At 44.3% G+C, this 12,175-nt stretch overlaps 1 protein-coding gene across 16 annotated transcripts in view; it reads left to right on the forward strand.

Annotated features, from left to right (window-relative positions):
* Positions 1-2,209: 2,209 nt before the first annotated feature.
* The window catches only part of LOC1279243 (alpha-protein kinase 1), a 28,936-nt gene continuing 18,970 nt past the window's right edge, over positions 2,210-12,175 (forward strand). For 11 of the 16 annotated variants that reach the window (XM_061653324.1, XM_061653330.1, XM_061653329.1 and 8 more), the window contains exon 1: positions 2,210-2,325. The gene's annotated coding sequence lies outside the window, so the exon portion shown is untranslated. Of the gene's footprint in view, positions 2,326-5,888; positions 6,043-6,569; positions 6,810-12,175 lie in introns of those variants that run through there. The other 5 variants (XM_061653325.1, XM_061653328.1, XM_061653335.1 and 2 more) reach the window with 2 other exon arrangements.

Here is a 12,175-nt window from a genome sequence, read left to right on the forward strand (position 1 = left end):
TATCGTTGGTAATCGGTTACCCGGCAACCCTCTGGTCCTGATCTACACTGGCTAATATTCAGCAGCGAACCCATCGTGGGTATAACATTGCTTCTAAACGACCAACGTTTGTACCGCGACAAAATTTCTATGAACTCTTCTTTCTAGACGATTCTTCTTATTTCTAGACGATCTAAGTTGTCTTGTACCGTAACTTTTATACCGCGACCAACGTCCATGACTTACTACAGGTCGGTCCGTCTAGTATACTTTGACAAATTTTCATTTGACACCTAGGAAGTCCCAAGTTACTTAGCAAGTCCTACAAAGTCCTTAACAACCCTTATTCCTTATCTGCCAATATCCATACTTATCTCCATATTTGATCGTGATAAATTTTCTGCGAGCTCTTTATGCCTATAGGCTCAAAGCCACGGGAGTGACAAAATGCTGACAAATATTTCAAAACGTGAGCTTATGTCAAAATTTCATAACCTGGAGCCCCAAATAACCAAATCGGCCTTAACCCACTGTAAAGCCACTTCAAACCCAGGTGGGTTTGTGGTGGTCCATTCAGTCGTTAACCCACCAAATTTTAGAACAAATGGAGTTGTCAGTTCTGATAAGATGTTCTGATAAGATTGACCATGCCCACGCTTGGCCCACCTTTTCCATACATGTTGACGAGGAAAAGTTGGATCAAGTGCGGGCTAAGGTCAATATGCTGAATAGGATTTTAACTCATCGATTACTTCCCAAATAACCAAAATACCGAAAACGCCACCAATTTCCTGTACTAAAAATCTTGTTGCACTAAACAAAGCCAAAAAACTGTCAGTTTGGTGGGATTACCCACACACCTACAGAAGCGGCCACTTTAATGTTTGTTGAAGTCAGTTTTTTATGCACGAGTAATTTATTTGCTCAACATGTATCACCCCAAAATGTGTTTAATTGTGCAAAGCAAGCAAAAAAATTTGTGTGTTTAAGTTCATTTGTTGTGAAACATATTTGTGTAAGATGTGTATGCGTGCGTTTGTTTACTTGCAAATGAAATTTTTCATTTCGCTGGTCAGTGCATAGTTTATATATTAATAATATTTCCGAAGTTGTGCAGTGATGTAAGTGGATGAATTAAAGCAACACAAATGACAAAGATACCGAAAACGCCACCAATTTCTTGTACTAAAAATCCAGTTGTATCAAACAAAGCCAAAACAGTAAAACAAGACGAGGAAAAGTTGGGTCCAGTGCGGGCTAAGGTCAATATGCAGAATTTTAACACATCGATTACTTTAACTCATTCACTTACATCACAGCATAACTTCGGCAATATTATAAATCTATAAACTGTGCACTGACCAGCAAAATGGATGAGTCCACTTGCAAGTAAACAAACACACACACACATATTTTTTACAACAAACGAACTTAAACCCACACGCTTAATCATTTTCTTTACATAATTCAACACATTTTGGGGTGAAACATGGTTAGCAAATGAATGAACTGTGCATAAAAAAATGTACTTTTACAACATTTTTTGATCTAACAGGATTTTTAGTACAATAATTTGGTGGCGTTTTCGTTATCTTGGTTATTTGGGAACTGACAGTTTTTTAGCTTTGTTTGGTGCAACTGAAATTTTAGTACAAAAAATTGGTTACGTTTTCGGTATCTTGGTTATTTGGGATTGACAACCGAGTTATACGAGTTGAATCGCAGTACCAAAGAAATCTCGCGTCGTGGATTTTTTGTCTAACACTGCTTCTAGACGACCTTAAATATCTTCCGCGACATTTTTTTTGCGACACTTTTCATCTGTCGAACTGTCTATGTTTTAGCACGAATGTATGGCTTACTTCGATCGCAATGTCGCACAAGCGTTGCGTTTCTGTGTAAAAAATCACAAACCTGCGACCATAACGGTTGCCCTTAATTTTGTTCTAAAACTGAGCCGTTTTTTTATAACAAAGAGCTTCTCAGAAAATTTGTCTCGGTATAAAATATGGTCGTCTAGAAGCAGCGTTATACAAGGTTACCGGGGCCGAGAAAACCTCAGGTAGTGTATTTTCGGCCTGATATTTTAAAAGAAAAAAAGAAGGTTGCCCGGGCGCGAGACGTTGGCGCTCTACGTCTATTTGAACGGTTATTCGGCACGACGCTGCACAAAAATGCTCTCTGGGAAATATGTTAGCTCATTTGACAGCTCCGTTTGACAGCGGGAGTCGTCTTGGCAAACGATGTCAAAACTCGTCACTTGGGTATTTTTCCATCTTCCGCGGAGTTCGTTCGATTTTCCTGGCTGAAAATCTTTGCTTTTTACCTTGCATATTTGCGTATCAGGTAATTAAAACTGTGTTCAAACGGTGCACAACGGTGTGCTGCGTGCGAAAACCATCGAGTACGGTGGAGGAAGTGTTTGGAAAGTGTCCAAAAACGCAGTTTAAAATGTGACCCCTTGTATAGAGCACGAAGAAGAAAAAAATCGCTATGGTGGACGGCTCTCGAAGTATTTTTTGCTCTACGTTGCTCGGATTCGTCATCTCCCTCTCACCTATCTCGCTTGCTGCACGCTGCCTGTCCGCTTACGTACAATACAGTACGGCAGAGGTTGTCTCTTTTCGTCAAATGGTGGGCTGGTGCTCACTCTATCATTTGCTGCTGCTGTTGCTGCTGTTGCTGGTAGTGTTTGCTGTCTCTTTTCGCCATTTGCGGACCAACGGTTCGTACACTCTTTGTGAGGGAATGGCGATGACGACGACGGAACCGTCGTTCCGATTGTGTGATCCGCTTTCGCCCTCCTTCACTTGGGACGGTGTTCGCGTCTCCCACCTCCATCGCCGCCCAGCCTCGTGGGTTCGTCCCATCGGTCTACGCGGTTGCAGCAGCAGCAGCAGCAAAGAGCAGGCGGTGGCAATTACGTCCTCGTCTCGGCCGTCTCGGGTGCGAGAGTCAACCGATTGTCCGTAGTGTGTAGCGCAGCCACAGATGATCATGACGATGATGCTGATGATGATGGTTGTGTAGTACACACATAGTCGGAAAGCAGCAAGAGCAACAACGGGTGACCACCCTACGCCACACAGCCAAGCGAAGAGTGGATACCACCGTGCGTGTGTGTGTTACGCTACGGGGAGCGAAGGGTAGCAATTTTGTGTGAATGTTCGTCATCATCATCGTCGCCGTCGTCGTCGTCGTCGTCGTCCGTAGTGTGTGCATTTGTGAATTTTTGTGTAAATAGCACTTGTACCAAAGGAACGTTGTGCGTGTGTGCATTGGTGAAACACATATATTTCTTCTAGTGATTGCTGTATGCTAATGGTCTGTGCCGGAATCCCAACGGTTCGTTATGCTGAAGGAAAGATGAGACGACAATCGGATATTCCGAATTTCTATCTCAACCCATACTGATGGAGTACACGTACGGTAGAAGGAAATGAAAATCGACAGAAATGGATGCAACAACTTGAAGCATTACCAACCTGACGGCATGCCAGGCAGCTGCTGGTGCACTACTTCGTTTGAAAATTGTGAATCTAAAATGCTCAAATAACCCAGATGTGTGGAAATGTGGAAATCCTGTTCTTCCCAACCTGCAAACGGCATCCTATCAAAAATCAATTTAAAATCCTGCCCAACCACACAAAGATGCAGTGCGCAGAGAAGGGGAAGCAAAAAATGGCCCACTCTGTGTGAGTGTTAGTATGCGCGCGCGTGTGTGTGTGTGTTTGTTTGATTCGGACCCTCGACGGTTAATCAATACACCTCTCCCTTGTATGCACCGTTACATCGACCGAGATACGACCAACACACAACAAAGGACGGTCCCATGCAAAAAGGGTTGCATTCTGGAAAGATTCAGCATCGATCCGATTCCACCTGCCGCAAGGGGGAAGGGGAGGGCGGGGGGGGGGGGTTTGGTATGCCAGAGCGAAAAGCGTGTGAGCGCCAATAGGAGCAGAGTGGCGAAGCAAATTGTCTCAATAATGCAACATTAAATGTCCCTTGCATTTACACAGCGCACAGACACAAACACAAACACACAAACAGCTCTTGGTTAGTTCGTCGTTTTGTGTGATGTGTTTGAACAGATGAAGAATGAATTCGCAAATTTTGGGAATGTTTTCTGAGCAGTATTTCCCTAACATTTCCCAATTCAATTCAACTCGCACACAAACGCACCCCTGCACCAACAATGGACATGAAATGGGGGAAAGGGGTTGTACCATGTACGCGAGTGTATGTGTGTGAGTGGCTGTGTGTGCGCAAAATGTAGCAGCGCATAAAACCCTTCCCGTCCCATCACGACACACACTGGGTGGCGGGTGTACGACGGATATTGTGATATCGTGATGTAACCAATACCATCGCGCAAGTGTTGTATAGCTGTGTTTTGTTTTCCCTACAAACGAACGAGACTGCTTCTTGCCAGTGTCTTGCTCTTACGAGTTTGGTCTTCTTTTTCATCCATCTTCTGTACAGTATCCCATCCCCCCCCCCCCCCCCATCCCCGGGAAGCAGCCTTTCACTTCCCACTTGATGTAGGTTTTATGCTCTGTGTGTACAGTATGTACATTCCTTGTTTGTTCTCTCTATTCTTGTTTGGACGAACGTTGTCGCACACAAACACATATATGGCCTTTTAAAAGAAATGTGTGAACGCGATAAAAAGAAGAAAACATACAATGCACTAGTGTGTTGTTTAAAAAAATCAGAAAACGATTCAAGCATAAGCATAAAGTTAGTAGCAAAATTAATTGAAATCAAAAATGGACGTATACAATCTTTGTTCGTTGTTTATGTAGTGGTGGTGGTTCATACGCGTACACAACACACACACACACTCTCACATACATTTGAGCATATGTTAGTGTGTTGTACTTCTATTTCTTCGTGGTTGCCCTTTTCTAGGTACTCGAGCGCATGCGAGAGCGAGAGAGAAAATGCAAAAGAGCGATCCGCATTGAACATATGAGCGCGTGCGTACGTGCGTATGTGTGTGTGTAAAGTCGAGTGTACGCGAGTGTGTGAATAGTATGCGTAAAATATTACAAATTGGAATTAGCGTAAGAGTGTAAAAAAGTTTAAGAACAAAAAGCTTTAAATACCTTACGACTGTTGAATGATGTTTAAATACTCTTAAACATTTTGTCAACTGAGTGCGCTATTGACACTTTAAATTCCACTTTATTGAGTAGTTCTGCACTAAACAAAGAATTTGGGGATATTTGTTGTACGGTGTGTGTGCTTCCCCTGGTGCAGGTTGCCTGCGCCCACACGCACGGTCCAAAACAGCCGAAGTCATACAAAATCATGAAAAAGTCTGCGCCCTTTTGCTCCGGCATCCTCGTGAAGTTTACCGAGCCGAACCGAATAGTTGTGTTCGATAAACATGTGTGCGTATCAGGTAGCAGCATTTGTACTGCTTACCTGCCGTAAGCCGCTGTGATACCGAGCGAGACGCATAGACAACGCATCAAAAGGACATGTGTAGCCGTGAGGAAATTTTTCTGTGTCTCTTTTGCCTTGTCCTTGCCTTTAGATCCTGATGAGTAAAGCATGCATACCTTTCGGGTACGTTCGGGGTATAAGCTCTGTCCCTCTCATGTTAATGGTGAAGATAGAATCGTATGCCATCAGCTCTGCCTTCGGGCGTGGGCAGGCCTGTGGACGCCGTTTGTTCGCAGGCGTTGAACCCAGGGAAAACATGGGAAGAGGGAGCTTGGCCTTCTCCCTGTGGACAACATACAACACAACCAGCACACTAGCGCTCAACATGTCAGCAACACCACAGCGCGCGTACCAATTCACGCATACAGACGTGGCAAACGGAGTATCGAGAGCAGAGTGAGCGAGAGGGAGAGAGCGCGAAATAGAGAGGAAAAAAGAAACGAAAACGTAGTACCTGTTTGTACCGTTCTGCTTTTTCCGTGCCGTGTGCCGTGCGTCTTCCAAGCAGCAGTCATGGCTGCTATTCGTCGCGAGCTGCACGGTTGAGATTGTTGTACACCTTCGTTCGTGGCTTTAAATGTCAACTGTGATTGACTGAATTGTTTGAAAGTAAGCATTCCAAGAGCATCAGCGGAAACAATGGTGGCGCTGCATTTGTGAGGGGTCGTACCATTTGCGTGTGGTTTAAACCACCTCCTCACCGCCCCACAAATGGTTGCGAAACAAAACTAAAGAACATTGCGTTCCTGGAAAAAGACCGTCCTCAGCGCGTCAGACGGAACGCACGAAAGGGTTGTGTTGATGATTGTTTGGAGTAGGCGGTGGGTACTTGGAATTGGAAGTTTTTCTTTGCCAACCCACCCCCTCCCTGCAAGATTGTTTTGCGTGCTGAAGAATAATTACAAACGGAACGGTCGCAACGGCGTGCGAAAGTTGCTGTAGCCGTGTGATGACCTTTTTATGTGTTGTTGATTTGTTGTCCCCGAGTGCACCCAGCAACCTATGGAGGAGACCGTGTGCTAAGGGTACAAGAAGAAATAGTGCGTACATTTGTGGTACCTGCCTCTGTGTTAGTGTATGTGTGTGTGTGTGTTTGTGTTGGTTAATATGTTTGCTTGCATTGTTTGTCAGAAAACAGTCACCTTTTTGTGTTGCAGCACGAGAATTGAACGAAAAGTAACTCCCCTTCCCCCTCTCCGCTCCAACACCTCACGGAGTAGGAGTCAGTGTTGTAAAGAAGAGGATGAGAAAGAGGTTGCCTACACAGGTTTTTGTGCGTACGTGGCATCATCAGTGTACAACATCGCAGCCTGCTTGCGGAACTGCTCACCGGGGAGGAAGGCAGAATGAATCGTTTGAAATTAGCAGAGCTTTAAGTACAAGACATACTTCTTTACATAATTTACGTAAAACCTACGATAACACGATTTTAGCTAATCGTATCACATTATATTACGCTGAAAATACTGCGCCGAAACATAGACACACACACAAACACGATGGCTGCTTTATCTGTCGTTGCTCTTGAAGTCACCTGGAAGAAGAAACGTCACAAGCAGCTGTTAAAACGTCACTCCAACGAAAAAGGAAAAAACAAATTAATATGTCAACAGAGACCCAATGATAGTCTCGGTTTCGGTTCGGTTTCCATGAGTGTGTGATTAACTGAACCCCTGCCCGATCGCAAACGTTGCAAACAATAGTGAGTGCAAAAACCTCCTCCTACCTGTGACGTACTTTCCCGGTGCCCTTTGCGCGCCTTGGCTCGTCCCAAGGTTAGTGGTTGGGAAAAAGGAACACAAATTGGTCAGCGCACTCAAAGTAGGCGACTCGTACGGCCAACCCGATGAGTTTTCCTTGCCTCATTAACGGCCCGAGCATCTTTCCTCCAAACCTGGACAAGCAGACAAGCAGAAAAAGTTACCCAAGCTACAAAAGCAACATTTGTTGGCGAAGCTTGCCGAAGGGAAAGTGAAAACACAAAAATTGGAAAATTGGAAGATGACCGTAAAACAGTGTGTGCGTTGTTGTGTGTGTGTGTGTGTGTGTGTGTGTGTGTGTGTGTGTGTGTGTGTGTGTGTGTGTGTGTGTGTGTGTGTGTGTGTGTGTGTGTGTGTGTGTGTGTGTGTGTGTGTGTGTGTGTGTGTGTGTGTGTGTGTGCTTGGCAGTAAAGCTGGCGTTTTTGTGTGAGTGTGCGTTTTTTGGGCGTGCAATGTGTGTTGTGGTTGTGGGTTTGTTGGTTGTTACTTTACTTTAAATGAACCAACAGCAAGCGACCGGAGCTTTTGCCGTTTCACCTTCGTTCCCTGAGCGTGATAGAAAGTGAAAATGAAATCCGTCTAAATACATACCTCCCCCCCCCCCTCCCCCTCTCCATCGCATTCAAAACGTCATCGAACTCTTGTCAATGTTGAGCTGGGTTTAAGTTGGAGAAGGGGAGAAACGAACATTACCCGGGTACTACCAAAACCCATCGCCTTTTGGTGTGCACTGGGAATTGCTGCGGAGTGGAGGAGTGTTGGTGAGAAATCGTTTTTTTGCATTTTCCGTGACTAATAATGCAACGTGTCTTGTTTCGCACGTAACAATAGCTAACAGGGTGCGATGTAAAACCTATCTTTCACCCCGTACAACTGGGAAGAAGAAACCAACATCGACTGTTCCCTTGCAACTACAAAAACTAAATCTTCCAAACAGTGGATGGAAACAAAATTTGGATGTGCAAATGAAATGAAGCGTAAAACTTACGCCACATGGTGTTTGGAAACAAGGATTAGAGCTCTGTAGGCTGTGGTAACCAAAGCCAACCCGAAAGTTGGCTGAATAATAAGCACGATTTCGTAATGTCACCTTCTAATCCACGTCTACTGCGACGGGAGTGTTAGTGTGTGTTCTTCACACATTCGCCAAAAAGAGATATAACAGTGACTTAAGGAATTTACTGCGGAACAGCAGGATACTTGTCGAAATATGGGGAAGTTGTGGAGAAGATCATAAACCAATTTAACAGTGAATCATCCATAGAACGGAGACAATCCGAAATGTTGCTTTAGAGCATTATATTTTCAAGTATTTTTGTTTATCGTATCGAAGAAATGCCTTTTTTCAAGTCTAAACAACTTTTTAGGCGAATGAATATAAGTTGAATTTGGATTAAATCGAATCGACTTTGCATAGTCTTTACGAAAAGAACTTGGATATTAGCATGAATTGAGCTAATTTTGCCACTGCATGCAACGATTCATTTCACACAGTATGAAAATAATGTTTTTCTGTAACAATCCATAATTCCATTATGAAGTAAAAACCCGCACAAACCTCACCTACTTTCGGGTTGGTAGAATAAATAAACACTTGCCCCAAAGGAAACTGTTGCATAATATTTGCAAACTGTTTCTCATGTACGTGACGAACTCCGCTAAAAGGGCAATCCTGTCCCCGCCACAGCAGGGCGGCATAATGCATACCATTGCGATAGAATTACCAATGAATGGGAGAAATGCAGCAAATCTTGGGTGAGAAGTGCCTGCTGTTCCGGTTGGAACGCTTCCATCCACCCCTGGGGTCAGAACACAAAGAAACAACTTTTGTACCAGCTCCAGCAAACGTTCTGCGATCGCTCCGTCTAGCATTAGCACATAAAATGCAACCTTCTCTCTGAGGCTCTCGTGTCAGCATGTGAAAAAACTGGAACTGCGCGAGAGCAGCGTGGATCGATCGAACCGGCAATGTCGAAAAGGCAATGTGGTTTTATGCTCAGCTTTATCCGTCTGGGGCTCCAGCGTACTAGTAGTTGGGGATTTGGATGATGCATGTGTTGTATGCACCTCCAGGAGCTGTAAGACCATTCGGAAGATGACTACATCATGGCAAGTGGATGTGTGTGTGTGTGTGTGTGTGTAGACATCAAGCTGAATTTTACCGAGCTTAGGGTTTCTTCTCTCTGTTCGCAGCTTTTACTGCTGCTGCTACCCTCTTCTAACTGTACTTCTGTCGTCCAAGCTTTTGTAGCTTTGCTCATTGACCATCGGCAAATAATGTTTGTGGGTTTTAGACGCCCCAAGACCTTCTTCTCTTTACTGCATGCTAACTTCGATTTTTCGTTTTAGCGTTAAAATATGCTGAGACGAACAAACGTTCGATACGAGTGAAGATTCAACGTGTTATTTTCCAAGAAGGAGGAACTTCCCAGAAGCAGGGTGATTATTTCCCATTTGGTTGATGTTGAATGTGTATTACGCATTGACCGGGTCACAGATTATTGATAAAGCCCGGTTTAGCAAAACATTTCGTACAAATCATCAAAAATCAAACGCTGATAAGCACACTATCAACAGCCTTGACATTTGCGATACATGGATGGAATCGCTTGAATTTGCAGTCGCGCGCGATAGCCAGCTGGCTCTATATCGTGTCATTCGGCTCACAAAATTACAACTGGTTTTGCAGATTCTGGGAATTCCAGATATTGTGCCGTGCGTTGTAAACACATTAGCGTGGGTTGTTAGCTTTTTTTTCTTCTCCCTTTCGTCCATCTAACATCCGCCGTTTTCGATGGTCCATCATCGAATGGAAAATTACCGCACCGGACCTGTCAAGTTGATAACGCGAGCGCAACAATCTATACTGAGGTGCGAAATGTTTGTTTTAGCTCCCGATGGGGGATGAGAGAAAGACGGGGAGAAGAAACACTCACACATGAAAAAAACGAGTCACAACTCACACACCCATATGTAGCCAACGTTGGCGTTGGAGTGTAGGCGTGTTTGAATGTGCATTTGATGTCGCTTAGCTTGAAAACCTTCACCAACCACAGGGGTATGATGTTGCTGCGGTGGCTAGTCTGGTCGCTATTGGTACGCGCCAGTGACAGAAGCTTAAACGCAATCGATTCCGTAACCCAGCACCGTCGCGCGGTCGCGTCTGATTGACGTTTAGTTTGAATGGCGCAAATTCGTCGAGACCACTATTAGCGTGGGTTAGTCACGTAGCACACAAAAAAAACAGTCACGCACACGCAATAACAATGATTATTCACTGCAGTGCACTGGACAAGAGAGAAACACCCAGTCCACTCCACTCTAGTTGGCAATTCCCTAAAGTTGGATACCATTTGATGCGGTCAGAATCGAAACATCTCTTCCACTTCCAAGTGGCGACCGAGTTGCATTCATTTGCTCGAATGCAATTGTGCCGCCAGAGGCCTTCCCTTTCAACCCGTTCCTCTTTTCCATCCCATTTTTTGGAATGATCGGGAAGCACAAGATTGACGGCGAGACACAGTATCCGTAGACACGCGTCATCACACACATCGTCAACGGCACCTTTGTGTGTGTGTGTGTGTGTGTTAATATTCAGTGTGCGCTCCTACTGTGTGATCTGTGGCCGTGTGTGTTTGTGTGTGCTCTGTCCGATGCGTCTGCATTGCGCGCGGCGCACGTTAGCGCACATACAAATTCCGCGTTACTTAATTTTGAGACGCAATTTTTGCGCAATCGCGCTCACCCAGACCTCGCTAACAAAATCTACCTACCTACCTCCACCCCCTCCTTGCTCACCATTTGTCCTTAGTCGGTGGGAGGAATTATCGCAACCGTAGTCAACTTTACGTCTGCGCTCCCTGACCTCTTAGAAGGCGGCTGTAGCGCTGCTTACTTTGTTCGAGTGTGGTTCGTTAAGGTTTTTACTGTTCCGATAAGGCTTATCGGATCGCAGAGAAGGGTGAGGGAGCGTATATTGGATGGACGACAGTGAGGTATAACGACAGCTGGGATTTTGGAAAACATCACAAGAACAGATGTAACATGGGATGCAATTGTTTGTTTCGTTGCACTTATAGACTGATCATGTTTTACACTCGTTGGAACAGAATTGAACGTCGACCGATCGAGCTTGATCGAGCCCCTTATTACTTTAACGTTTTATTTCCCTTTGAATCCGGCCCGCGAAGAAGTTTGTCAGTTATTTGAATGAAATTGAAGTAGATTGTAGAATACGAGACAGTAAAAATGGGTATATTAATTTTTATCAACCAAGAAAGAAGATTTCAACATTTTGTCTTAATAGTTCGATTAACGAAGTGAGCAGTAAGTTACTGCTGGCTGTTTATGGGAAGGTATCCTCGAAGATGGCATGTAGCATGTGTTTAAGTTCTTGTTTGCTGGCGGCTCCTCAAAGTCGGACTCATATTTTCCCATATTTTCACCCATTTTTAGACTTTGAGGCTTGATTCTGGAAAATTCGGAAACTTTGTATACCACTCGGAATATCACTTTCTTCACTTAATTGATGAGGGTATTCTTTAGCTAGGCTTCTGAAAAAATCATGTCGATTTCTTTAAATATCTTGAAAATCCAAGCACTACCCAATACCCCTCAATTGCGGCCAGCGAAATTATTTTGAACTTATAATCCGGCCCGCGACCCAAAACGAATTCGACATCAATGATTTAGATGATCATATTGTTCGCTTGATCAATCATCTTCGAATTGTAAACAACATTCACCGGAATGGCGCGTCACGCTGTTCAGTAGTGCGTCTTGTGCCCCCGTTTTGCCGGATCCGGAAGCTGGTACATCTTATCGATGTGTTTTCTGGTATGCTGTATGACATTCCAAACAAAACCGGATGTTTGCTATTTTACGGTGAATGGTTGTGTGTTGTTTTTAATTTATATTTGTAGGAAGATCGCTATGTCTGAAATACATGTATTAATGCAATACATTTTAGGGTGGAGGATCGT

Source organism: Anopheles gambiae, chromosome 3 (genome assembly GCF_943734735.2).
Source record: "Anopheles gambiae chromosome 3, idAnoGambNW_F1_1, whole genome shotgun sequence".
Classification (NCBI taxonomy): domain Eukaryota; kingdom Metazoa; phylum Arthropoda; class Insecta; order Diptera; family Culicidae; genus Anopheles; species Anopheles gambiae.